The following is a 25,684-nucleotide window of genomic DNA, read 5'->3' as shown; positions in this document are numbered from 1 at the left end:
AGAGCTTTGGGTTTTATCTTCTGTTCTACCCATACCTAGTTATATGGCTTTGGAGTGGACACTTTAATTCTGTGCCTCAGTTAATCATCAGCAAATGGTAATATCAACTGTTTTGTTAATTGTCAGCATTAGTTGAAGACAGTGACTTTTTAAAAGAAATTTTAGGAAGCTTAGGTCCATGCAGATCTCAAACCTTCCTTTTCTTTTCTGTATTATAGAAAATTGGAACAAAATAAAACATAGCTTGAACCTGAAGCTAATTTAATGAAAGCTACTCTTTTATCACCCTTTCTCTTATTACTAGTGAGCTGGACAAAGAAGTCAGAAAAGAAGTCAGAAATAGAAATTTCAGGTGCTTCTACCCTGTTGAAATTTGCTCCTCTCTGTCTTTCTTCATTGGTGTCAAAAATAGCCATTTTTTGAAACTTTAAAACAATTAAAGTGAGTATGGCTTCACAGGCACAGATTTGTCCTTTTCATATGCCATCTGTCTTCTTCAGCTTCTTTAAAGCCACTAGAGTGGAGAGAATACCTAAATTTGCTGTCTTGAGGTCAGAATGACTTTGATAGGGGCTTTTGAGATAGCTCATTTAACCAAGCACAACTTTTTCTATGGAAACTTTATTTCTTATCTTTTTGGTCATTTTGATGCCTTTGAAGAAAATAATGATTTCTATCTAGCTCTTAAGTTATTTGTGAAAGAGATGTTATTCAAATGCCACATATTATTGTAGTATTAAGTGAAATCTCCGTTTTCTGAGTGAAATCTTTTGTTACCAAGGTAATACACCTCTGAACTGTGTGTTTAAAATTGGGCAAAAATGGCCAGTGGTAGGTCTTTTTAAACTAGAAGTATGAGATTAAGTAAAAAAAAAAAATAAGAAATTGGATACTTTCCCTAATACACGAAAGCTAGGGAGAAATGGGCAACAGGAGGAACTCTAGATGAAAAAGGAGATTCCATAGATGAGTAAATAAGGCAACCTAACTGAGAGGATGGAAAGGGGGAAGAGAGAAATTCTCTAAAGCACATGATGTACTTTAACAAACATATCAAAGTCAATTACTAAGCCAAGCATGAGAAAGAGGGATGAGGACAGAATGGGGTAGGAATTGGGTAAGGGCTAATTGGGTGATGTGTGCATCTATGTCTCAACCATCTTTTATCCCATTAAGATATATGACTGCAGTGCACCAATAAAAGTTTTTAAAAAAATAAATTAAGCCGGGCGTGGAGGCGCACGCTTGTAATCCCCGTGCTTGGGAGGCTGAGACAGGAGGATTGCACAGGTTCGAAGCCAGCCTCAGCTACTTAGTGAGGTGCTCAGCAATTTAGTGAGACCCTGTTTCCAAATAAAGTATAAAATAGGTCGGGGGTGTAGCCCGGAGGTAGAGGCCCTTGGGTTCCATCCCCAGGACCACAAAAAATAAATTAATAAAAATAAATAATAAATAAGCTAGAAGTATTATATACTAAAGTACAAATGGCATTGCATATTTTATTAACATTTTGAATGCATCTCATGGCTAATTCCATCTTCTATTTTAAAATAATTAGTATTTAAATCTCATTATTTTAATTATATTATTTTAATTATTTTAATTATATTTATTTTAATTATATCCGATTAAATATTCTTGCATAATCAATATGTTTTGTTACATGCATTAGTAAAGAGTAGTTTACGATGCTTGTATATCGACTTTCTTAATATATTACATTTGCATGCCTTAAAATAGCTTTTATGTAGAAGTCGTAGATAACATGTGGAAGGTATAGAAATGAGATGTTGTATATTTTATCCATTAAACATATGTTTCTTAAAAGTCTTCTTGTATCTTCTGAATGTTATAGTACTGTTTAGATAATCTAGATACATGCTTTAAAGATAAAACACAAGCAGAAGAAAAATTATACATACATATATAATCTTTGAAAGTATTTTACTCTAAGATAGTAATAAAAGTCCATACATTTAAGCACTGTACAGTTAATAATTGATGTATCAGTTATCAACGCAGAAGTCCTGGGATTGGTCCTGTCATACCTTGGAAGTATCTGGCTCTTCCACTTATTAGTATAGATTCTGGGCAGTTTGCTGAACCCTCTGCCTAATGCAGCCTCATCTGTACAATGAGGATGATATTAATATCTATTGGATAGTTAGGTGCATAGTAAGTGGGATTATTACATCTCTATAGGTGAGAGTACGATGCTATTTAATTTTTGAATTACATTTCTGAAACATTTTAAGACAGGTTGGGCACATCTGTTTTCCTGGTGAATTTTTCATGGTACTTCTCCCTGAAGATGGAAAAATAGCTTTTCATTGCTTAACTATTGACTCATGCAGGCTGTCTATCAGAAAACAAAAAAGGTGAACCAGAAAAGAGAAGTGACTCTTACTGCTTACGTGTGGATGCTAGTGATCTTTTTAAAAAAATTGGCATCAGAATCTTGGTAATATGGGAGTTACAAGTGACAGTCCAAGTGTAGAACCACAGAGAGAAAGAAAGATTCACCCATGAAGAAACAGGATCTGAGAAAAATTGATAGAGCAGGTAGACTCCTGATTACTTATGGCATAATAAGCAGGCATTTGCTATTTTCACCTTCCCTTTTTTTTGTCTGCTGTCACAGGGATCATTTAATATGACACAGCAAATCACAGGTTTTCCAAATGCTCTCTTATTTTATATTGCAGTCAGGAGAGTATGTCTTTATGTATGGAGCTCACATCACTTTTTTTTTTAATCAAGAGAAATATCTCCTCTGGTTTGGCTCTCCTCTCTTGTATTTTATTTTTATTTTGGTAGTTAATTATTTTAATTATTTATTTTTTAATTACTTAAATATTCCCATTTATAAAATATATGGACATTTTGATTAGTGGGCCATTCTGAAATGATTATAATATGGGGGGATTTCTTGTTAGCAATTGAGGTATATCATAGGAATTATTTGATTTTGTTCAAGCTGGTCAGTAATAAATACAAGAAAAATCTCTATTTCACTATGATGAGGGCTGATACCTCTAGGGTTCCTGAATTTTTAAATTTTTAAATTTGGATATAAAGTATTTTATAGTCTTTATTTGGATTTATAGAAATTGATAGATTAAAATACACGTATCATAAATATATCTTACAATAGTACTTTTATATGTCCATTGTAGAATTTATTGCAGAATAGTCTAATTATTTATGTATCTTCACAACCAACTCTCTACTTCCAACCAAACAGGAGATCTTCAGAGCCTAGCCATTTTATTCCAGTGAGGCTATCACTGAACATTGAATTTCCAAACCTCATTAATAAAAGACATTGCCTAGATGATGCAGTAGATGGAAGCCAACTTAATTGGATTTTAGAGTATTTATAGATACCTAACATGTACCTGGCACATATTACATCAGCAAGTTAGTTTCCTTCTCTGAGCCTTTTTCTTTCTTGTTTTTCTTCCTTTTTTTTTTTAAACTGATACATTATAGTTCTCTGAGCCATTTGTAATTTTTTTACATTGTTAGAGCCCTTCAAGTTAGTTTCAACTTGTGTGATATAGTTCTTTGGGGAAGATAATACTGATGTTTGAAATTTTACTCATAGAGATGTAATTTTGGAGCTAGCTAGATGGGATATTTAAAATTATTTGATCCATTGCTTTTTAAATGGGTCTGCATCACCTCTGTTACTTCAAACAGAATGACCCATCCTTTTTTCAGTTATTTTATGGCCATTTTGGGTTGAACATGTTTATATATTTTATATAAATAGAGGATGATATGGCTCATTCAAAAGGTTGAAATTCACTAAAATGGTTCAACCTTCTCTTTAAAATTGGGTAATAATTAGGTGAATAAATTTATAGTTAAATACAGCTGACATTGTAAACTTTGGCTACATTTCAGTTCTATGTTTCAAGATATTCTGATATCTGGTTTTACTTTTTAAATGATAAATATTTGACTTTTAAGTTTTAAATGTGGTCCTAGACAGCCTAGGTTCATCAGGATTTGCTGCAGCCCAGGTCTTTATCCAAGTGTCTTACAGAATTGGTGGTAACTGGTCACCATAGACTTTTCTGGATCTGAATTCAAGCACCTGTCTCTGCACAACTCATTCTACTCTCCTTCTGAACCCAGCCACTCACAAGCTCTCATGCCTTTGCTCAAGTTTTCATACAACTTAATCCTATCTTTACATCTTTAATAACACTAAACATTCTTTTTTTTGGGGGGGTATGTGTTTCTATGTGTGGCACTGGGGATTGAACCCAGTATCATTCTACCTCTGAGCTATACTCCCAGCCCTATTTCTTTTCTTTCTCTCCCTCTTCTCTCCACCTCCTCCTCCTCCTCCTCCACCTCCTCCTTCTCCTCCACCTCCTCCTCCTCCTTTACCTCCTTCTCCTCCTCCTCCTTCTTTTTTTTCTCTCTCCTCCCTCCCTCCCTCCCTCCCTCTCTCTCTCCTTTCTCTCCTTCTCTCTCTCCCTCACCCTATCTCTCCCTCTCTTCCTCTCCCTCTCCCCCTCTCTCCCCCCTCTCTATTTTTCTTTCTCCCTTCCTCTCTCCCTCCCTCTCTCCCCCCCCTCTCTCTCCCTCCCCACTCTCTCTCCCTCTCTCTCCTTCCCTCTCTTTCTCTCTCCCCTCTCCCTCTCTCTCCCCTCTCCCTCTCTCCCTCTCTCTCCCCCTCCCTCTATGCCTGTCTCTCCCTCCCTCCCTCCCTCTCTCTCTCCCTCTCTCCCTGCCTCCTCCCCCCCCCCTTTTCTGGGGATTGAACCCAGCGGCATTCCACCTTTTGAGCTATACCCCTGGCCCCGTATTTTTCTTTTTATTTTGAAATGGTCTCAGTAAGTTGCAGAGGGCCTAAGTAGCTGAGGCTGTTGGTGAACCTCCAATTCTCCTATCTTAGCCTTTTAAGTACTAGGATTACAATCATGTACCATCATGTCTGGGAACACTTTAGCATTCCTTAAGGCTAAATTTAAATGCATATCCCCATGAATACTCTGTATGTATCCTTTATCTAGAAGACCCAAAAAACTCAACCAAAAGACTACTGAAGCTGATTAAACAATTCAGCGAAGTAGCAGGATATAAAATCAACCTAATGAAATCAGTAGCTTTTCTTTATGCCAACAATGAATTCACAAAGAAAGAATACAGAAAAAAAAAATCCCTTTTACAATAAACTCAAAACCAATAAAAAACCTAGGAATAAACCTAACCAAAGATGTAAAAGACCTCTACCATGAAAACTGTAAATGTTAAAGAAATTGAAGATGACCTTGGAAGATGAAAAGATCTCCCTTGCTCATTAATAGGCAAAATAAATAGCATCAAAATGGTATTCTGCCAAAAGCATCTACAGAATCAATGCAATCCCTATCAAAATAACCAACCACATTCTTCATAGACCTAGAAAAATCAGTCATGAATTTCATTTGGAGAAACAAAAGACCCAGAATAGCCGAAGCAATTCTCAGCAATAAGAACCATGCAGGAGACATTACAGTTCCTGACAAATTAGACTACAGAGCTATATTAATCAAAACAGCATGATATTGGCACAAAGACAGGAACACCAACCAGTGGAACAGAATAGAAGATACAGAAATAAACCCACATAATTAAAGTCAGTTGATTTTGACAAAGGTGCCAAATTCATACGCTGGAGAAAAGACAGCCTTTTCAACAAATAGTACTGGAAGAACTGGCTATACATTTGTAGAAAAATGAAACTAAATCCTTACCTCTCACCCTGCACAGGAATCAGATCAAGATGGATCAGAGACCTGAAAGTCAGACCAGAAACTGTGAAGTTATTAGAGGAGAGCTCTAGGTTCAACACTCCAACATATAGGCACAGATAGTAACTTCCTCAACAAGACCTTCAAAGCTTAGGAAATTAAAACAAGAATTAAGTGGGATGGCATCAAACTAAATTTTCTGTTCATTAAAGGAAATCAAGAATCTAAAGAGAAAGCCTACAGAATGGTAGATGATCTTGATCTATCTTTCTTTATAGAGCTAAGATCCAGAATATGCAAATAGCTTAATAGAGTCTGCACTAGCAAAATAAATAAACTGATCAAGAAGTGGGCCACTGAATTGAATAGACACTTCATAAAAGAAGAGATACAAATGGCCAATAGATACACGAAAAAATGTTCAGTCAGCGAGATGCAAATTAAAACTACACTGAGATTCCATCTAACTCTAATTAGGATGGCAAGCATAAAGAAGTCAAATAACAACATATGTTGGTGAGGATGTGGGGAAATAGAAACTCTTCTACACTATTGGTGGGAATGCAGACTAGTTCAGCCACTATGTAGATCAGTGTCGAGATCCCTTAGAAAACTGGGAATGCCAACCGGGCGTGGTGGCGCAATCCCCGCGCTTGGGAGGCTGAGACAAGAGGATCGCGCAGGTTCAAAGCCAGCCTCAGCTACTTAGTGAGGCTCTCAGCAACTTAGTGAGACCCTGTTTCCAAAATAAAATATAAATGGGTCTGGGAGTATAGCCCAGAGGTAGAAAGCCTCTGGGTTCCACCCCCAGTACCACCAAAAAAAAAAAAAAAAAAAAAGAAAACTGGGAATAGATCCATCATATGATCCAGCAATACCACTACTAGGTATCTTTCCAAAGGGATTAAAACCAGATAACTACAGTAACATATGCGTACCCATGTTCGTAACAGCAGAATTTATAATAGTCAAGCTACAGAACCAACCTACGTGTTCATCACAGATGAATGGATTACAAAATTATGGGAAATACACACAATGGAATTCTACTCAGCAGTAAAGAACAAAATTAGGTCATTTGTAAGAAAACCTGGAGAACATTATGTTAAGTTAGATTACCCAAGCACAGAAAGAGAAGTGACATATGTTTTCTAATATGCTCGAGTTAGAGAGTATTTGGGATACCAGAGGGATTCCAGATAACGGAGAAGATCCTAAGTGGAGCCAGAGGGGAGGAAGAAGGCTGAGGTTCATTAATGGAAATGCTACCTGCGACTATATGTATACATGTGAATCTAACATTGTTAACTTGGACACTTGGTATTGGGAGGGAGGGAAATGGGTTTGTAGGGGGGCACCAAGTACTATGTGAATGTATGACATTGTCAACATGACCGACACCAAAATTATATATATATATATATATATGTGTGTGTGTGTGTGTGTGTGTGTGTGTGTATTTATACATATATACACATATATACACACACATATATGAAAAAAACAACTGGAAGAATAACAACAAAATGGCAGGCAATAACTTTTTATACCTTCCAACAATAACAATATAAATATACTTTAATTCTCCCATTAAAAGATACAAATTGACTGAATGAATTAAAAAATAAGATGTAAGAACAACTTGCTACCTACAAAAACTCAACTGAGGGTCTGCGTTGAAGGGGCTGGGCTTCTGCCAGAGTTGCCGGGCCCATTATGTGACATGGCACAGCTGGAGGAATCTTAATGCCAGAGCCCAAGCAGTCGCCAAACAAGTCCTCCCGCTAGTTCCAGCCCTGGAGCTTTTTCAGACATGCTGATCAGCGAGCTGCCCCTAGCACCATTTCAGCCTCAGTTTTTTCTCTTCCCTTTGGCTCATTTGTCTGGAGTGAAAGGAGAAGGCCCAGGGACAACCCTTACCACTTTTTCTGTCCCTCACAAGTGCCACTACCACCATGGGCCTCACCATCTCCTCTCTCTTCTCCTATCTCTTTGGCAAGAAGTACATGCATATATTGGTAGTTGGACTGGATGCTGCTAGCAAGATGACCATTCTGTATAAACTAAAGTTGAGGGAGATAGTCACCACCATTCCTACCATTGGTTTTAATGTGGAAACAATATAAAAATATTTGTTTCACAGTGTGGAATGTTGGTGGTCAAGATGAAATTAGGCTTTTCTGGAAGCATTACTTCCAGAATACCCAGGACCTTATTTTTGTGGTAGATAGCAGCAATAGTAAAAGAAGTCAAGAAGGAGCAACTGCACTGCAGATAATCCTTGAGAAAGATGAGTTGCAAAATGCAGTACTGCTACTTTTTACCAATAGGATTTGCCAAAAGCCATGGCCATCAGTGAAATGACAGGTAAGTTAGGTCTTTAGTCCAAACCACTTGTGCTACACAAGGAACTAGTCTGTATGAGGGACTTGACTGGCTGTCAAATGAGCTTTCAAAATGTTAACTGTAATTGGATATTTAAGGACACGTTTGATAGAATGGTCTAGGTTGTTACAACAAAATTAGTTTGCATTTTGGTAATAAAACAGTATCTGGGACTGGTTTGGGGCAAAATATTACACCGTTTAAACTTATTTTCTTGTGAATTATTGTTTACCAAGTATAATGTTGCTATTTAGCAATATACTTTGTTTTAAAGAAATTCTTAGGAAAAAAGTATCCTCTTTTAATTTTACTTTCTTTAAGCCTAAATGCCTAGACAATGCTAATGTGACACCTCCAAATATATCTGTATTGAGTGTTCTTGAGCTGACAACAAATAATGTTTTAAAGTTATCTCCTTGCTACTTTACTGACACCTTTGTCATTCATAATACAATCTGCTGATTTAAAAATATAACATTCCATTTGTATTTACTTCTATCCTTTGCCAAAAAGATTTTCTGATACCAGTCAAGGAAATGCTCCAGAACACTATTGAGCTCTCTTTCACTGAAGAACTTATTGTTCCCTCCACTCCTAGCTTTCATCAGCCAGACTTACCTTGGTGTGGTTTGGATTTGACAGCTAATTCTATGCTGGCTTCAAAGAGTTTGTATTGAGATGGATTTTAATACTCAGTAGATTGTCTTCCTTCGTTTTGTTATCTTTTTTATGTTGCATGATGCTTTGGTATCAGTCTTTTTGCCCAGTATGTGGTAGTTCTGCTGATGTTTTATTGTTTATTGGTGAAAATATCTTCATTAAGAGTTTTTTGAAAGCTCATTAAACACAATCAGTTTTCTTCACAACCTATTTGGAATTATTCCTAACAAACTAATGAAATATTAAAAAACCCTCACCTGATCATAAAGACACACACAGATTGAAAGTGAAAGGATAGAAAGTGATATTTTAAGCAAAAGGAATCCTAAAGCAAGTTGGAGTAGTGATACTTGATTCTGATAAAATAGACTTTGAGATAAAAGCAGTAACAAGAGACAATGAAGATCTCTATATAATGATCAAGAATCAATTTAGCAAGATACTGATAACTCTTTAGATACCTAATGTCAGAACACTCAGTTTTTTAAAGCAAACACTGTTAGGTCTAAAGGGAAAGGTAGGCTTCAATACAATAATACTGGGGGATTTCAATATCCCAATCTCAACATTGGATAGATCAGCCAGATAAAATTCAATGAAAAAAAAATTAAAGATAAAACTATACTGTAGATCAAATGAACTTAACAGATATTTATAGAACACTCCACCCAGCAACTGCATTATACATTTTCTCTTCATCAGTGCATGGAACTTTCTCTATTGTACACCATATATTAGGCTACAGAACAAGTCTTGACAAAGTCAAAAACTTGAAATTATATCCTGTATCTTTTGATCACAGTGGAAGGAAACTTGAAGTCAGTAACAACAGAGACTTTAGAAATTGTATAAAAACATGAAGACTGAACAATACACTTGAATGGACAATGGAGCACTGAAGAAATCAGAGGAAAAATTTAAACTCCTTGAAATAAAATGAAAATGGAAATACATGATACTCGAACCTCTGGTATATAGTAAAAGTAGTATTAGAGAAATTTAAAGCAATGAAAACCTATGTAAAAAAAAGTTTATGATCTGTTTCAAGGGCTTAAAAAATAAGGAAAAAGCAATCCCAAAATTAGTAGATTGAAATAATGAAGATCACAGAAGAAATAAATGAGTCTAAAAGAGCACTAAAAAGGATCAGTGACAATATTGACAAACCTTTAGCTACACTAACAAAAGAAAAAGAGAAGAACCAAATAAATGAAAAAGATCAACTGATATCATAGAGATACCAAGGATCAATAAGAGTTATTTTGAAATGCTATATACTACTAAATTGGAGAGAGTAGACAAATTTCTTGACACTTATTACTTACCAAAATTGAATCAAGAAGATGTAAAAACCTGAATGGATTTACAAAATTGAGAGAAGATTGAATCAATAATAAAAATGTCTCGTTAAAAGCCAAAGACCAAATTATTTCCTTGTTGAGTATTACTAAAATTTAAAGAATAAATACCAATGCTTATCAAACTGTTCTATAGAATATAAAGAGAACCCTTTGAAAATCATTCTGTGAGGCTAGCATTATCCTTTTACCAAAATCTGACAAGGACAAAACCAAAAAGAAAACTATAGACCAATATCCCTGGTGAACATAGATGCAAAATTCTTTTTTTTTATTCTTTACTTTTATTATTTTATTTTTTTTACAGTTTTTTAAATTTATTTTTATTGGTGCATTGTAATCATACATCACATTGGAATATAAGACTTGAGAGGATATACAAGCACACATCATCCAATTAGCCCTCATCCAGCCCCCATCCCATTCCCTCCCCCTCCCTCTATCCCATGTTTGTTTGGTGATTAACTTTGATACATATGTTTATGTACCTCCTGCTTTTTAAAGAGGCTCCATCCTCCCCTATTCCATACTCTCTGATTGGTCACCTTAATTGCTTCACTATAGGGCCCTTTCTATAGCTCGACCACTTCCTGTTGCCCGTTTCCACCTAGTTATTGCTGATTAGTGGAAGCATCTGGTTTTAATTTTCTGCGATATTTCTCTGTGCATGCCGCGTTGCAAATACCGATCCCACTCTTAACGGCCCCAGTTGTGGCCTGGCTACCTGGTGGACTGATCAGACCTCGCTGGCTCAAGCAGCAGCCTTGCCTCATGGGAGGCCTCGGTTCTGGCTCACTGGCCCCGACACTGGCCTAACCTCTCAGCTGGCTCCGATCCTGGCCTCGGAGTCCCCAGCACCAGCCTTGCCTCACGGCAGGCTCCGATGTTAGCCGATGGCCCCGGCATCGGCCTAACCCCTCGGCAGGCTCCAATCCAGGCCTCGGAGGCCTCAGTAGCAGCCTTGCCTCACGGAAGGCTCCGATGCCGGCCAGTGGCCCCGGCACTGGCCTAACCCCTCAGCTGGCTCCGATCCTGGACTCAGGCCTAAATAACAGCCTTGCCTCACGGAAGGCTCCGATGCCGGGTGTTGGCCCCAGCACTGACCGAACCCCTCAGCAGGCTCCGATCCTGGTCTTGAAGCCCCAGCACCGGCCATGCCTCACGGTAGGCTTCAATCCCGGCCACGCTGGCCCCGGCACCGGCCTGACCCCTTGGCAGGCCTCGATCCTGGCCTCGGAGGCCCCAGCACCGGCCTTGCCTCACGGCAGGCTCCGATCCCAGCCTTGGAGGCCCCAGCACCAGCCTTGCCTCGCAGCAGGCTCCGATCCCGGCCTCGGAGGCCTCAGCACCGGCCTTGCCTCACGGCAGGCTCCGATCCCGGCCTCAGAGGCCTCAATAGCGGCTTTGCCTCACGGAAGGCTTCGATGCCGGCCTCACTGGCCCTGGCACCGGCCTAACCCCTCAGCAGGCTCTGATCCCGGCCTCGGAGGCCCCAGCATTGGCCTTGCCTCGCGGCAGGCTCTGATGCCAGCCTCACTGGCCCCAGCACCAGCCTAACCCCTCGTCAGGCTCCGATCCCAGCCTCGGAGGCCTCAATAATGGCCTTGCCTCTCGGAAGGCTCCGATGCCGGCCGTTGGCCCCAGCACCGGCCTAACCCCTCGGCAGGCTCCGATCCCAGCCTCGCTGGCCCCAGCACCGGCCTTGTCTCACGGCAGGCTTCGATCCCAGCCTCGCTGGCCCCAGCACTGGCCTAACCCTTTGGCAGGCTCCGATCCCGTCCTCGCTGGCCCCAGCACCAGCCTAACCCCTCAGCAGGCTCTGATCTTGGCCTCAGAGGCCTCAATAGCGGCATTGCCTCACGGAAGGCTTCAGTGCCGGCCAGTGGCCCCGGCACTGGCCTAACCCTTCAGCAGGCTCTGATCCCAGCCTCCGAGGCCCCAGCATCGGCCTTGCCTCATGGCAGGCTCCAATCCCAGCCTCACTGGCCCCTGCACCGGCCTAACCTCTCGGAAAGGCTCCGCTCCCAGCCTCGGAGGCCTCAATAATGGCCTTGCCTCACGGAACGCTCTGATGCTGGCCGTTGGCCCCAGCACCAGCCTAACCCCTCGGCAGGCTCCGATCCCGGCCTTGGAGGCCCCAGCACCGTCCTTGCCTCACAGCAGGCTCCGATCCCAGCCTCGTTGGCCCTGGAACTGGCTTAACCCCTCAGTAGGCTCCAATACCGGCCTTGGAGGCCCCAGCACCGGCCTTGCCTCATGGCAAGCTCCGATCCCGGCCTTGCTGGCCCCGGCACCGGCCTAACCCCTCGACAGGCTCTGATAACGGCCTCGGCGGCCTCAATAACGGCCTTGCCTCACGGAAGGCTCCGATGCCGGCCGTTGGCCCTGGCACTGGCCTAACACCTCGGCAGGCTCCGATCCCTGGCTCGGAGGCCTCAGCACCAGCCTTGCCTCACGGCAGGCTCCGATCCCAGCTTTGCTTTGTCCGTCACCGGCCTCACCTCTCGGCAGGCTCTAATCTGAGCACCTTCTTCGCCCAACTATTTGTCCCACATTCTCGAGGGTGCGTGGTGGTGGTAGAATTCTGCCTCTGAGGTCATTACTTCAAAAGTTCCAGGTGTAATGTATCAGATCTCTGCCTCCCCTGAGTACTGGCCACTGCCATTGCCACTGCCTCCACCATTTCCAATCTTTCTCAAGCTCTCTTTTCACTCTGAATATTGTCCAATCTTCCTAAGCATGTGCGACGTTAGCATTCACCCTTTGGTGTAATTTCTCAAAAAAAAAAAAAATAAGGTTGGTAGGCTCTGATTTCTGCTTCTCCTGAATACAATTCTCCACCGCCAACGCGGAGACCTCTTTCAGCACCGCCTTTCTCCTTGGTCTCCGGTAAAGTCTCTCTCCTTACAGATGATGTCCAAGATTCTTAACAATGTAGAGAAGAAGAAGTCCTCCTTAGCGGTGAATTTTTCCAATAATTCCAGTTCATTTGGGTAAGTTTTGTCTGCATCTCCAGTATCCTGGCATCCGCCACCTCCTTGACCCCTCTCCGATATTTTCCTTTTTTCTTTTTCTTTTCCTTTTATACAGGGTCCTTCCGGGTGGAGAGGGAGGTCGCCTAGGGGAGCCCCACCAGCGCCTGCCCACCCGCCCAGGGTCGGGGGCCCAGGGGCTCTGGACCACAGGGTCCTTCCGGGTGGAGAGGGGGGTCGCCTAGGGGTGCCCCGGCAGCGCCTGCCCACCCGCCCAGGGTTGGGGGCCCGGGGTCCTTCCGGGTGGAGAGGGGGGTTGCCTATGGCGCCCCCCTGGCGCCTGCCCACCTGCCCAGGGTCGGGGGCCCGGGACACAAAAATTCTTAACAAAATGATACCAAATTAAATTTAGCAGCACATTTAAAAGATCATAAGCCATTATCAACTTGATTTTATCCAAGGATTCAGGGATAGTTAACATGTAAATCAATAAATAGAATCACATAATTAAATAATCACATAAATAAATGTAAACCACATATGTAAATCACGTAAATAGAATGAAAGGTAAAAATCACGTGATCATCTTAATGGATATAGAAAAAGCACTGGATAAAATTCAACATTCTTTCATGATAAAAGCCCCGAACAAATTAGATTTGAAAGGATCATACCTCAACATAAAGGCTATATGTAACAAACCCATAGCCAATGTTATATTGAATGGGGAAAAGCAAAGGTTTTTCTCTAAGAGCAGGAACAAGAGATTTTTTTCATATTAGAAAATATATTTATTAGAAATATATCTAATTTATCATATTAGAAAATAACTTTCTGCTCTTAATCAAAAAGTAAAAAATGAAAAGGTAATTTATCTCAAGTAAAAAATAAATGTATTGAAAAAACATAGATCTTAAATAACCTAACTGCCAAAGTTGGGCCAGACTCCTGTGAAGTGATAGTTGTCAGAAGCTTCTCCTTCTGGCAGCTACTCTGTGACCTCTCACTCTGTTGATAAGTCTGCACAAAAGTCTCATCCTGCAGACTGGCTTACTCTGATCACTTCTCTTTCATTAGGGTTGGATCTACTTTGATGACACTCTTGTCCACATACTTTACGTGGAATCCTGAGGTTATCGCAGTGGTACTGTATAAACTTTCTTCAGTTAATTATGATAGGCTCTGTGCTCAGTCAACGAGTGAACCACAGTTTTTACTGATTTTAATAACACTGACTAGAACACTTAGGTTTACATATATACAATATGTTAGGTTTGTTTCATACTGTGTTTACAGGTTTGCTCAGGTGGTGTACAACAATTTCATATTTATCTGTCTCTTATTACTTGAGAATTATAGGAGGGTAGGCCATAGCTGTGCTTGTAGCTGTAGGCCAACCATTTGTCTATTCTGTGTCTTGTCATTACAATTTTGGTTTGAATAAACAACCCCCATCAGGGACATCCTGTTCATGAAGCCAGAACAGAAGAACAAGAGTCTAAGCAGAACTGCATGATCAAATGTAAAGCTTCTCCTCAGATACGTGTTGTACATGTCACTTCTTATATCCATTGATGTACTCAATAAACACTGCCAATCATACAGTCAGCGGGGCAGTGGGATATCAAATCTCCCATGTGATAGGAGGATAGTGAATGATTGTGAGTAGTGGTAATCTATCGTAGATACACATGCATTATTTTATTCAGTTATCACAAAACTCCCAAATGTGACTATTGTCATAATTGTACAGTTTGTTAATTAATTAATTAATTAATTAATTTTGGTTGTACTGGGTTCCTGGAAGCCCTTCTACCTCCTGGGCTACACTCCCAGACCTTTTTTATTTTTGGAAACAGGGTCTCCTAAGCCAGCGCGGCTGGCTTCGAACCTGTGCGATCCTCCTGTCTCCATCTCCCAAGCGCAGGTATTACAAGCGTGTGCCATCACGCCCAGCCTACAGTTTGTTAACCTAACATAAATATATTGAGAACTTCAATGTCTTGATGCTGTGTTGATTGTTTGTTTGTTTGGGTGGTTGTGGGGATCCTGCAAACCCTTCTACCTCTGGGCTATACTCCCAGACCTATTTTATATTTTTATTTGGAAACAGGGTCTCTTAAACCAGCAAGACTGGCTATGAACCAGTGTGATCCTCCTGTCTTTGCCTCCCAAGCACGGGAATTACAAGGATGTACCACCATGCCCAGCTTGATGCTATGTTTTTTAGATAGTAATGGTCAAGTAAGGGCTCTCACTATCCTTATTTTTATATATTGATAATATAGGTTTATTTTGTCTAAAATGTTGCTATTCTCTTATACACTTGTAAAACAGCAGTTCTCAGACTTTTTGGTATGAGGATACCTTTACCATCCTTGAACCTATTGAGGACCCCAAAAAGCTTTTGTTTATGTGGATTTTATTGCTCAATATTTATCATATGAAAAGTTAACAGTGAGAAATTTAAAAGATATTTGTTATTAGAAATAATAATAGAGGTATTAAGTGTTAGCAGATCTATAAATAGCTGTAGCATAAAATACTTATAAATTCTAAAGTTGAAAAAAAAGTAAAGAATATCGTTGTCCTTAGAATTTTTCTAATCATGAGTGGCTACATAGAAGACAGTGAGTTCTCTTTTCTGTTCAGTCTGTTGTGATATAAGACATCACAGGACCTCTGAAAAACCCCACTACAAACTGTGAGAGAACAAAAATGGAAGGATACTTAGCATTGTAGTATTGTTATGAAAATGGTTTTGACATCACTGAGTATCTGTAAGTGGCTTGAGGACCCCTAGGAATCCCCAGACTGTCCTTTGAGAACCATGAATCCCTTAGCCACACTTGGAAACTACTATTTTCTAGAAGGTAATATATGACATCTTTGCTTTGTGCATTTTCTAGAAGTGTCACTTTTCTGTAAATGTATTTTATAAATTAGAGAGCTTCATTAGTGAGGTAGACTAACTGCTGTAAAGTTCCTTTCTTGTTCATATCACAATCCATTGCAGGTTAGCAGTAGAGACTCTGTTTCCCATAGTCAGTTATAGACCTAGTATGTTTCCTTCTATAGCCTGGAGACAGTTCTCTGTTGGATCTTTGTTACCAACATGAGCAGACAGGGGAAGAGAGAGCCTGGAGATCCCATTAGGAAGGAGAGACTGAGTTCCACTGGCCAGATCACATACCACCCATTATAGCATTGGAGGTTAGGAAATGAAGTCTGTCTTTGTGCCCAGGTAGAAAGGAAACAACAGGTTTTGGTCATGACAGACCAGCCTTTTCCAGAATAGTCAACTAAGTTTCTATGTAAAAAAGTTAAAATATAACTTTGATTTGGTTTTTGGTCAGTTTATTTTTTGACATTATAAAGCCTAGCTGGTATACAATGCAAAATATAATACCTCATACTTAACCTAACTGGTAAATAGTGCTTAAATGAAGAAGTAAGGGGTAAAATCAAGAAATTTCTAAAAACAAACGAAAATAGAGATACAATATCTAAACCTCTGGGACACTTTGAAGGCAGTATTAAGAGGAAAATTCATAGCACTGAGTGCTCACATGTGAAAAAACAGAAAATCATCAAATAAATAACCTATAGACAGACCTCGGAGCCCTTGAAAAACAGGAACAATCTAACCCCAAAGCCAGTAAGACAGGAAATCATTTTTTTGTGTGTATGTGGATTTTATTTTTTTAAATACAAATTTTTTATTGAACATAAATGGTATACATTTAAACTATACTTGGTGTCCTCTCCCCCTGACCCCATTTTCCATCCCCCCCCTCCCACCAATGATTGTCCAGGGTAACCATGCCATATTCATACTTTTATACATATTCGGATGTAGACCCTCATTAATCAAGTTCAGCCTTCCTCCTCTCCTATCTTTCCATTCAAACTTTGCTGATATTTCCCCTCCATTATCTGGAGTCCCACTGGTATCCTCTGTGTTCCCTAGTTTGGGCATATTAGAGGACACATATGTACCTTCTCCTTCTGTGCTTGGCTGATCTCTCTTAACATAATGCTCTCAAGGTCTTTCCATCTTCTTGCAAATGCTATTATTTTATTTTTCTTTATAGCTTAATAGAATTCCATTGTGTGTATTTCCCATAATTTTGCAATTCATTCATCTGTTGATGGAGACCTGGGTTGGTTCCATATTTTGGCTATTGCGAATTGTGCTGTTATGAATATAGGTATGCATATGTTGCTGTAGTTCTCTGATTTCATCCCCTTTGGAAAAATACCCAGGAGTGGTAGAGCTGGATCATATGCTGGATCTACTCCCAGCTTTCTTAGGAATCTCCACACAGGTCTCCATAGTGGCTGAACTAGTTTGCACTCCCACCAACAGTGTAAAAGACTTCCTCTTTCCCCAAATCCTTGCCAGCATTTGTTGTTATTTGATTTCTTTATGCTTGACACACTGACTAGGGTTAGATGGAATCTCAGTGTAGTTTTGATTTGCATCTCCCTAATGGCCAATGATTATAGAATATCTTTTCATATATCTATTGGCCCTTTGTATCTCTTCTTTTGTAAAGTGTCTATTTAGTTGCCCATTTCTTGATTTGGTTGTTTGTTGAATAGCCAGTTCTCCCAGCACCATTTGTTGAAAAGGCTGTCTTTTCTCCAGTGTATGAGTTTGGACCCTTTGTCAAAGATTAATTGACTAAAGATGTGTGGATTTGTTTCTGTATCTTCTTTTATTTATTTATTTATTTATTTATTTATTTATTTATTTATTTATTTTGGTGGTACTGGAGGTGGAACCCAGAGGCTTTCTATCTCTGGGCTACACTCCCAGACCCATTTTATATTTTATTTGGAAACAGGGTCTCACTAAGTTGCTGAGAGCCTCACTAAGTAGCTGAGGCTGGATTCGAACCTGCATGATCCTCCTGACTCAGCCTCCCAAGCTCGAGGATTACAAGCGTGCGCCACCATGCCTGGCTCGTGTATCTTCTTTTTTATCCACTGGTCAGTATACCTATTATTGTGCCAGTACCATGCTGTTTCTACTACCATTGCTTTGTAGTGTAATTTGAAGTACGGGATTGTGATGCCTCCTGCATGTTTCTTATTGATGAGAATTGCTTTGGCTATTCTTTCTCCATATAAAGTTCATGATTGATTTTTCTAGATCTATGAAGAATGTCGCTGGTATTTTAATGGGAACTGCATTGAACCTATAGATCAGTTTTGGCAGAATGGCCATTTTGATGATATTTATTCTGCCTATCCATGAGCACGGGAGATCTTTTCATCTTCCATGGTCTTCTTCAATTTCTTTCTTTAATGTTTTATAGTTTTTGTTGTAGAGGTCTTTTACATCTTGGGTTAGGTTTATTCCTAGGTATTTTATTGGTTTTGAGGTTATAGTGAATGGAATTGTTTTCTTTGTTTCTTTTATTGTAGATTCATTGTTGGCGTAAAGGAAAGCCACTGATTTCTTTAGGTTGATTTTGTATCCTGCGACTTTGTTGAATCTGTCAATCAGCTCCAGAAGTCTTTTGGTTGAGTTCTTTGGGTCTTCTAGATAAAGGATCATGTCATCTGCAAATAAGGATAATTTTAATTCCTCTCTTCCTATGTGAATTCCTTTGATTTCCTTCTCTTGTCTTATTGCTGTGGCAAGAGTCTCAAGAACTATATTGAAACGGAGTGGTGATAGTGGGCATCCTTGACTTGTTCCTGATTTTAGAGGAAATTCTTGCAGTTTTTCCCCATTCAATATAATATTGGCTTTGGGTTTGCAGTATATTGCCTTAATGATGTTGAAGTACATTTCTTCTATCCCAATTTTCTGCAGTGTTTTTAACATGAATGGGTGTTGGATTTTGTCGAATGCTTTTTCAGCATCTATTGCTATGATGATGTGTTTTTTGTTCTTGGTTCTATTTATGTGGTGAATAACATGTATTGATTTGCATATGTTGAACCAGCCTTGTCTTTCTGGGATGAAACTAACTTATTCATGATGTATTAATCTCTTGATATAGTTTTGAATGTGTATGGCTAGTATTTTGTTTAGAATTTTTGCATTTATGTTCATTAAGGATATTGGTCTGTAATTTTCCTTTCTTGAGGTATCTTTGTTTTGGGGATTAATGTGATACTGGCCTCATAGAAAGAATCTGGGAGAGTTCTATCTCTTTCAATTTCCCAGAACTAGTTATGAAGTATTGGTATTAGATGTTCACTGAAGGTTTTGTAGAATTCAGCTGGAAACCCATCTGGGCCTGGGCTTTTCTTTGGTGGAAGAATTTTTATTGCCATTTTTATTTCTTTGATTGCTCTTGGTTGGTTTCGGCTTTCTATATCCTCTTGGCTGAGTATAGGTAGGTTAACTGTGCTTAGAAATCTATCAATTTCTTCTATGTTTTCTATCTGTTGGAGTATAAATTTTTTTTTTTTTTTAGTTTTTTTTTTTTTTAATTTATTTTTTTATTTTATTGGTGCACTGTATTCATACATCATAGTGGGATACAAACTTTTGTAGACATACATGCACACATCGCCCAGTCAGCCCCCACCCGATCCCCACCCCATTCCCTCCCCATCCCTCCTTCCCATGCTTGGCTTAGTGGTTGACATCTAGTATTATAGCAATTTATCCAAAATTAAAAATGATAATCTCACATAACAGTTTCATTTGTCTGATGCCAAGCTTTTGATGATTTAAAGATAACATTTCAATATTACTTTTTGCTTTCTTTCTTACCAGAGCATATTTTTTTCTGTTTTTTTGGTGAAACTATCATATATTTATATATTCATTTTTCAGAAAAAAATCTATCCTAATATGGAATATGAATTCTAGATACCCAAAACGATCTTGAAAAAGAACAAAGCTAGCAGATATATATTTTCTGATTTCAAACCATATAAAGCTACAATAATTGAAACAGTGTAGTACTGTTCTAAAGGCAGATATATAAACCATTGGAGTTAAATACAAGCCTAGAGCTAAATTATTCCCTATATTGTCAAGTTATTTTTGACAAGGTTTCCACGAACATTTGGTGGTGGAAATAATAATCTTTTAACTAAATATTCTTGAAAAATAATAATTACATGGAAAAGAATAAAATTGGACCCTTACCTAATCCCATATACAAGTATTAACTCAAAATAGATAAAAGACCTAAATATAAATCTTAAGACTATAAACTTTTAGAAGAAAATCTGGGTCATAAAACCTCACAACATTGAAATTGGCAGTGATTTCTTGGATATGATTTCAATGGCACAGGAAACAGAAGAATATACAAACTCCCTAAAAAATAAAAAAAAATATTGTATATCCAAAGACAATGTAAACAGAGTTAAAAGTTACTAATAGAATTGGATAAAATATTTCCAAATGCTATATCTGAAGGTATATTAATATTCTAACTAGAAATCCTAAAAATTAACAACAATAAAGGCAAACAATACAATTTAGAGATAGGTAAAAGACTAACATAAATAATGAATCTCCACAGATAACCAATCTTAGTTGTCTGTTGGATGGAAAATCTTGTTTCTCTGGTTCTGGTGAGTGTTACCTATTTCTTCTTTGTAGTTAATCTCTTTGAGTATTTTCTCTAGCGCTGGTTTTGAAGACATAAATTCCTTCAGTTTCTGTTTTTCATGGAAGCTTCTTATTTCTCCATCTAATTTGATAGAAAGTTTTGCTGGATAGGAAATTTTTGGCTGGAAGTTGTTTTCTTTCAGAGTTTGGAATATGTTACTCCAAGCCCTTCTGGCTCTCATGACTTGGTTTGGGAAGTCTGGAGTGATTCTAATTGGTTTGCCTCTGAATGTCACTTGGCCCTTTGTTTTTGTTGCCTTTAAGATTCTCTGCTTGGCTTCCACATTGGTCATTTTGACAATTATGTGGCGTGGGGATCCTCTTCTCCGATCCTGTCTAAAGGGAGTTCTATAAGTTTCCTGGACCTGTGTATCAACCTCTTGCTTTACGTTTGGAAAATTTTCTGCTATTACTTCCTTGAAGAGATTGTTGATCCCTTTGGTATCACTTTCTTTTCCCTCCTCTATTCCAATTATTCTTAGGTTAGCTCTCTTAAGATGGGCCCATATTTCTTCAATGTCAGATTCCTGCTGTCGGATATTTTTTCCGAGATTAGAAACCATGCGTTCATTTTTGGATTGCTCATCTTCTAAGAGCGAGATTCTGTTCTCCATGTGGTCTAATCGGTTGTTTGTGCTTTGAATTGAGGCCTTTACTTCATTAATTGCATCCTTTATCTCTTTTTGGCTCTCTCTCAGTTCTTTTCGAAGCACCTCTATTATTTCTACAGTTATTTTCCTGATTTGATCTTCTAGAAATCTCTGATTTTCTGTTTTATCAGGTTCTGATGTTGTGGGGTTGTGGGCGGCATTCATTGCTCCAGTATTATTCCTCTTTCCCATGATTTCGGATGTTTGTGCCTTCTCTGGGTTCTTCCCTTGGGTCACTATAACTTCACTTAAGGTGTTCTGGATCTCGAGTCAGTAGTATCTCAGACCTCACTACTCCTTTACTGGGTTTTATCACAGAGTCTCTGACCCAGGGAGTCAATAGAGGCTGCTTTAAACTATGGGGGGTGCCAGGTTGCACGTTCTCCTATGGTGTGGTATCTCTGCCACCACCACTCCCTCACTGGGTACAGTGAGTACCTCAGTGAGGTACAGTACTGGGATTTCTCCTCTGTGGCCCACAATTTGACTCACTGTTCTTGAGTACGCAGATGTAGCTGTGCTGGATTCGGCGAATTCACTGCTGCTGCCGCCGCCGGTGGCAATATGGCGCCGCGGCCACGCCCTCGGCCATGAGGCTGGCGTATTTTTTCTTCTCTGGTTTTTATTTCCACTCTGAATCCCTGCAGCGTGGGCTGAGCTCAGCCACTGGGAGCTTTAAATCCTCTCTGCACCGAAAGATCCCGCCTGGCTGTTTCGCAGCCGCTCACCTCGGCTTGCTCTAGCCATCCGATGAGTTCGCCGCTGCCGCCGGCAGTATGGCGCTGCTGCCGTGTCCTCGGGCGCGTGTGTCTCCTCTGTGCCCCTGAGCTCTGTTCTCAGTCAGCTTTCTCTCTGGAGCCTGGTGGTTTTTTTGTTTTTCTGTTGATGGTGTTTTCTGGCTATGAAAGGCACTGGTTTTGTGGTAATGGAAATTGGTTGTTAGCAGGGCTCTTAAGCCCCGCTTTTCTCGGTCGCCATCGGAGTATAAATTTTTAAAGTAGTTTCTGATAATCTTTTGAATTTCTTCACTATCTGTAGTGATATCTCCTTTTTCATTACTAATTTTAATAATTTGAGTTGATTCTCTTTTTCTTTTGGTTAGGTTTGCCAGGGGTTTATCAATTCTATTAATCTTTTCAAAGAACCAACCTTTTTTTTTTGTGGTAATGGGGTGGAACCCAGAGGCTTTCTACCTCCGGGCTATACTCCCAGACCTTTTTTTGTATTTTATTTGGAAACAGGGTCTCACTAAGTTGCTGAGAGCCTCATTAAGTAGCTGAGGCTGGCTTCGAACCCGTGTGATCCTCCTGTCTCAGCTTCCCAAGCTCGGGGATTACAAGCGTGCGCCACCACGCCTGGCCTCCAACTTTTTGTTTTATTGGTTCTTTGAATTGTTTTTTGTTCTCTATTTTATTTTTTTCTGCTCTAATTTTAGTGATTTATTGCCTTCTGCTGGCTTTGGGAATAAGCTGTTGCAGTTTTGCTAGGTCCTTGAGTTGTGTCATTAGGTTCTTAACTTGGTGATTCTCTGTCCTTCTTATGTGGGCACTCAATGCAATAAACTTTCCTCTTAATACTGCCTTTATAGTGTCCCATAGATTTTGGTAGGTTGTGTATCTGTTTTCATTTGTTTCCATAAATTTCTTTATTTCTTCCCTAATTTCTGCTCTTACCCATTCATCATTCAATAGTTTATCATTCAATCTCCATGTATTTGAATAATTTCTTTTGAGTTTCCTGTTGTTGATTTCTACTTTTATTCCATTATGGTCTGAAAAGATGCAAGGAATTATATTACATCTTTCGAATTTGCTGGCACTTTCTTTGTGTCCCAGTATGTGGTCTATTTTGGAGAAGGTTCCATGGGCTGCTGAGAAGAATTTGTATTCTGTAGTTCCTGGCTGAAATATTCTGTAAATGTCTATTAGGTCCATTTGGTTTATGGTTTTCTTTAGTTCTAAGGAGTCTTTACTCATCTTTTGCCTTGAAGATCGATCCAGTGGTGTGAGAGGCGTATTAAAGTCTCCCAGAATTATTGTATTTGGGTCTATTTGAGATCTGATATCCAGAAGGGTTTGTTTTACAAATGTGGTTGCACCCGCATTTAGGGAATAAATATTTACTATCATTATATCTTCTTGGTGTATTGTTTCTTTTAATAAAAGGAAGTGCCCTGATTTGTCTCTTCTGATGTGTTTCAGTTTAAAGTCTGTTTTGTTGGATATCAGGGTTGCTACCCCTGCTCTTTTTTGGTCACCAATAGCATGGTATATCTTTTTCTATCCTTTCACTTTCAGTTTGTGAATGTCTTTGGCTGTAAGGTGAGTTTCTTGCAGATAGCATATATTTGGATTATGTTTTTTAATCCACATTGCCAGTCTATGTCTTTTGATTGGTGAGTTAAGTCCTTTGACATTAAGAAATATGATTTTTGTTTTCTGCCATTTTGTGTTCTGTCTACTCTTGGGTGGGTTGGTCTTTCTTCTTTACTTAAGTGGCCCACTTATGAACTTCCTCTCTTCTCTGGTTCTGAAGTCTGCTTCTTTTTTCTTCTTTATGGGTTATTTCTTTAAGAATTTCCTCTAGTGTTGGCTTTGAATTCATGAATTTTTTAAGATTCTGTTGATCCTGGAATACTTTTGTTTCTCCATTCATTTTGTATAGTAGTTTTGCTGGGTAAAGTAGTTTGGGTTGGAAGTTATTTTCTTCCAGGGTCTGAATCATGTCGTATCAGTCTCTCCTAGCATTCATGACCTGGCTTGTATAGTCTGGAGTTATTCTTATTGTTTTGCCTCTATATTTCACCCGTCCTTTTGTTCTCACTGCTTTTAAGATTCCTTACTTGGCCTCTGTGTTGGTCATTTTGGCTATTTTGTGGCATGGGGGACCTTCTTTGCTCCTGTCTTAATGGTGTTCTGTATGCCTCCTGGACATGAAGATCCAAGCCTCTTTCCATGTTTGGAAAATTCTCTGAAATTATTTTTTTTGAAGAGATTATGGATGCCCTTGGTCTGTACCTCTGTCCCTTCTTCAATGCCTATTATCCGTAAGTTAGGACACTTCATATTATCCCATATTTGCTGGATGTTTAGGTTTTGTTGCTGTAAAATTTCTGTATATCGCTGACCATGTTTTTGGTTTTGGATGTACTGTCCTCTAACAGTGATACTCTGTTTTCCATTTCATCCAATCCTCCAGAATTTCTTTCTATTGCTGTCTTCATTTCACTTATTGACTCTTTAATTTCATTCCAGACCTCTTTCTGATTCTTTCTTAGTGTTTCTAACTCATCTTTCATCTCCTCTAGACTTGTTTTAAATCCTTTCATCATATTGTAGATCAAGATTCTGAACTCCCCTTCTTGTATTTCTTGTAGGTTAGTATTTGTGACTTCTGTCATTTCTTCACTGTTCCTGGTTCTCATATTTTCAAAGTTCTCAGGCCTGTTCTTCTGATATCTTCCCATTGATTGTAAGTATTATGTATAGTCCAATCTTACTAGTATGGATTTAGAAGAGTCAACAGATAAGCAGTACTTTTTCAAGTGGTGAGGATTGGGTGTTGGTGGAGTAGCTGGCAGCCTAGTCAGGGGCTCTGAAGGGCTGGCAGCTCTTCCATATCTGATTCTTTGGGGGTATGGCAGGTCCGTGTTGGAGACCCTGCAGGTCTCCCAGTATCTCTGTGGGTGCCTCTTCTGGTGCGCCAACAGAGCCACTCAGGGGTTCGGGTAATCTCAAAGCTTGGGATGTCAGAGCTCTATGATTGCTTTCAGACTCTTAGACAGTTCACAGGGCTGCCAGCATTGCAGTTCCCCAAAATCCTTTTTGGGCCAGTGGCTCGATATGGCACCTTTTGTGTGTATTGAGGTGATTCTCGCAGGTCAAAATTACTGGATTTCTTCCATGGTAGTTTGTTTGGGGATATAAGTTGGGGGCTGGGCCACACCCGATCTTCCAGATGGTACTGCATGGGTTCGGGCTTGGGCTAGTTCTGTCAGAGGCGGCAGCGGCTGAAGCAGCACTCGAGCTGGGGCTTGGCTGGGGCTGCAGCAGCCCAGGGGTTGCTGGGTGGAGCGGAGCTCGAGCCTCCTCTGGCCCGGGGTAGCTTACCAGCTGTGGGCGGTGTGGCGCGGAGGTGGCTCAGCTCGCTTGCACCCTGGGTTCCCGAAAGAGTTTTCCTCTTGGGTTTTGTTGCCACGTTGGTTTAAGTCAGGTCCAGATACTGTGATTTGGGCCGATAGCCTGTGCTGGTGCTGGCAGCACCATTGTGGCTGCAGCAGATCCGATACTCGACCTTTTTTTTTTCCCTGCAGTTTAGG

At 39.8% G+C, this 25,684-nt stretch overlaps 1 protein-coding gene and 1 pseudogene across 2 annotated transcripts in view; both read left to right on the top strand.

Moving 5' to 3' along the window:
- Nucleotides 1-25,684, top strand: part of CFAP20DC (CFAP20 domain containing) — a gene marked incomplete at both ends in the record, with an annotated part of 331,976 nt that overhangs the window by 22,388 nt on the left and 283,904 nt on the right. The gene's annotated exons all lie outside the window — the stretch shown is intronic.
- On the top strand, nucleotides 7,706-8,214 carry LOC308276966 (ADP-ribosylation factor 4-like; annotated as a pseudogene). Its single transcript has one exon. The product of its transcript is annotated as an ADP-ribosylation factor 4-like (transcript).

The sequence above is a fragment of the Muscardinus avellanarius genome, assembly GCF_963383645.1.
Source record: "Muscardinus avellanarius genome assembly, chromosome: 18".
NCBI classification, from domain to species: domain Eukaryota; kingdom Metazoa; phylum Chordata; class Mammalia; order Rodentia; family Gliridae; genus Muscardinus; species Muscardinus avellanarius.
The sequence above is the reverse complement of the archived record's forward strand: the minus strand, read 5'-3'. Positions and strand labels throughout refer to the sequence as shown.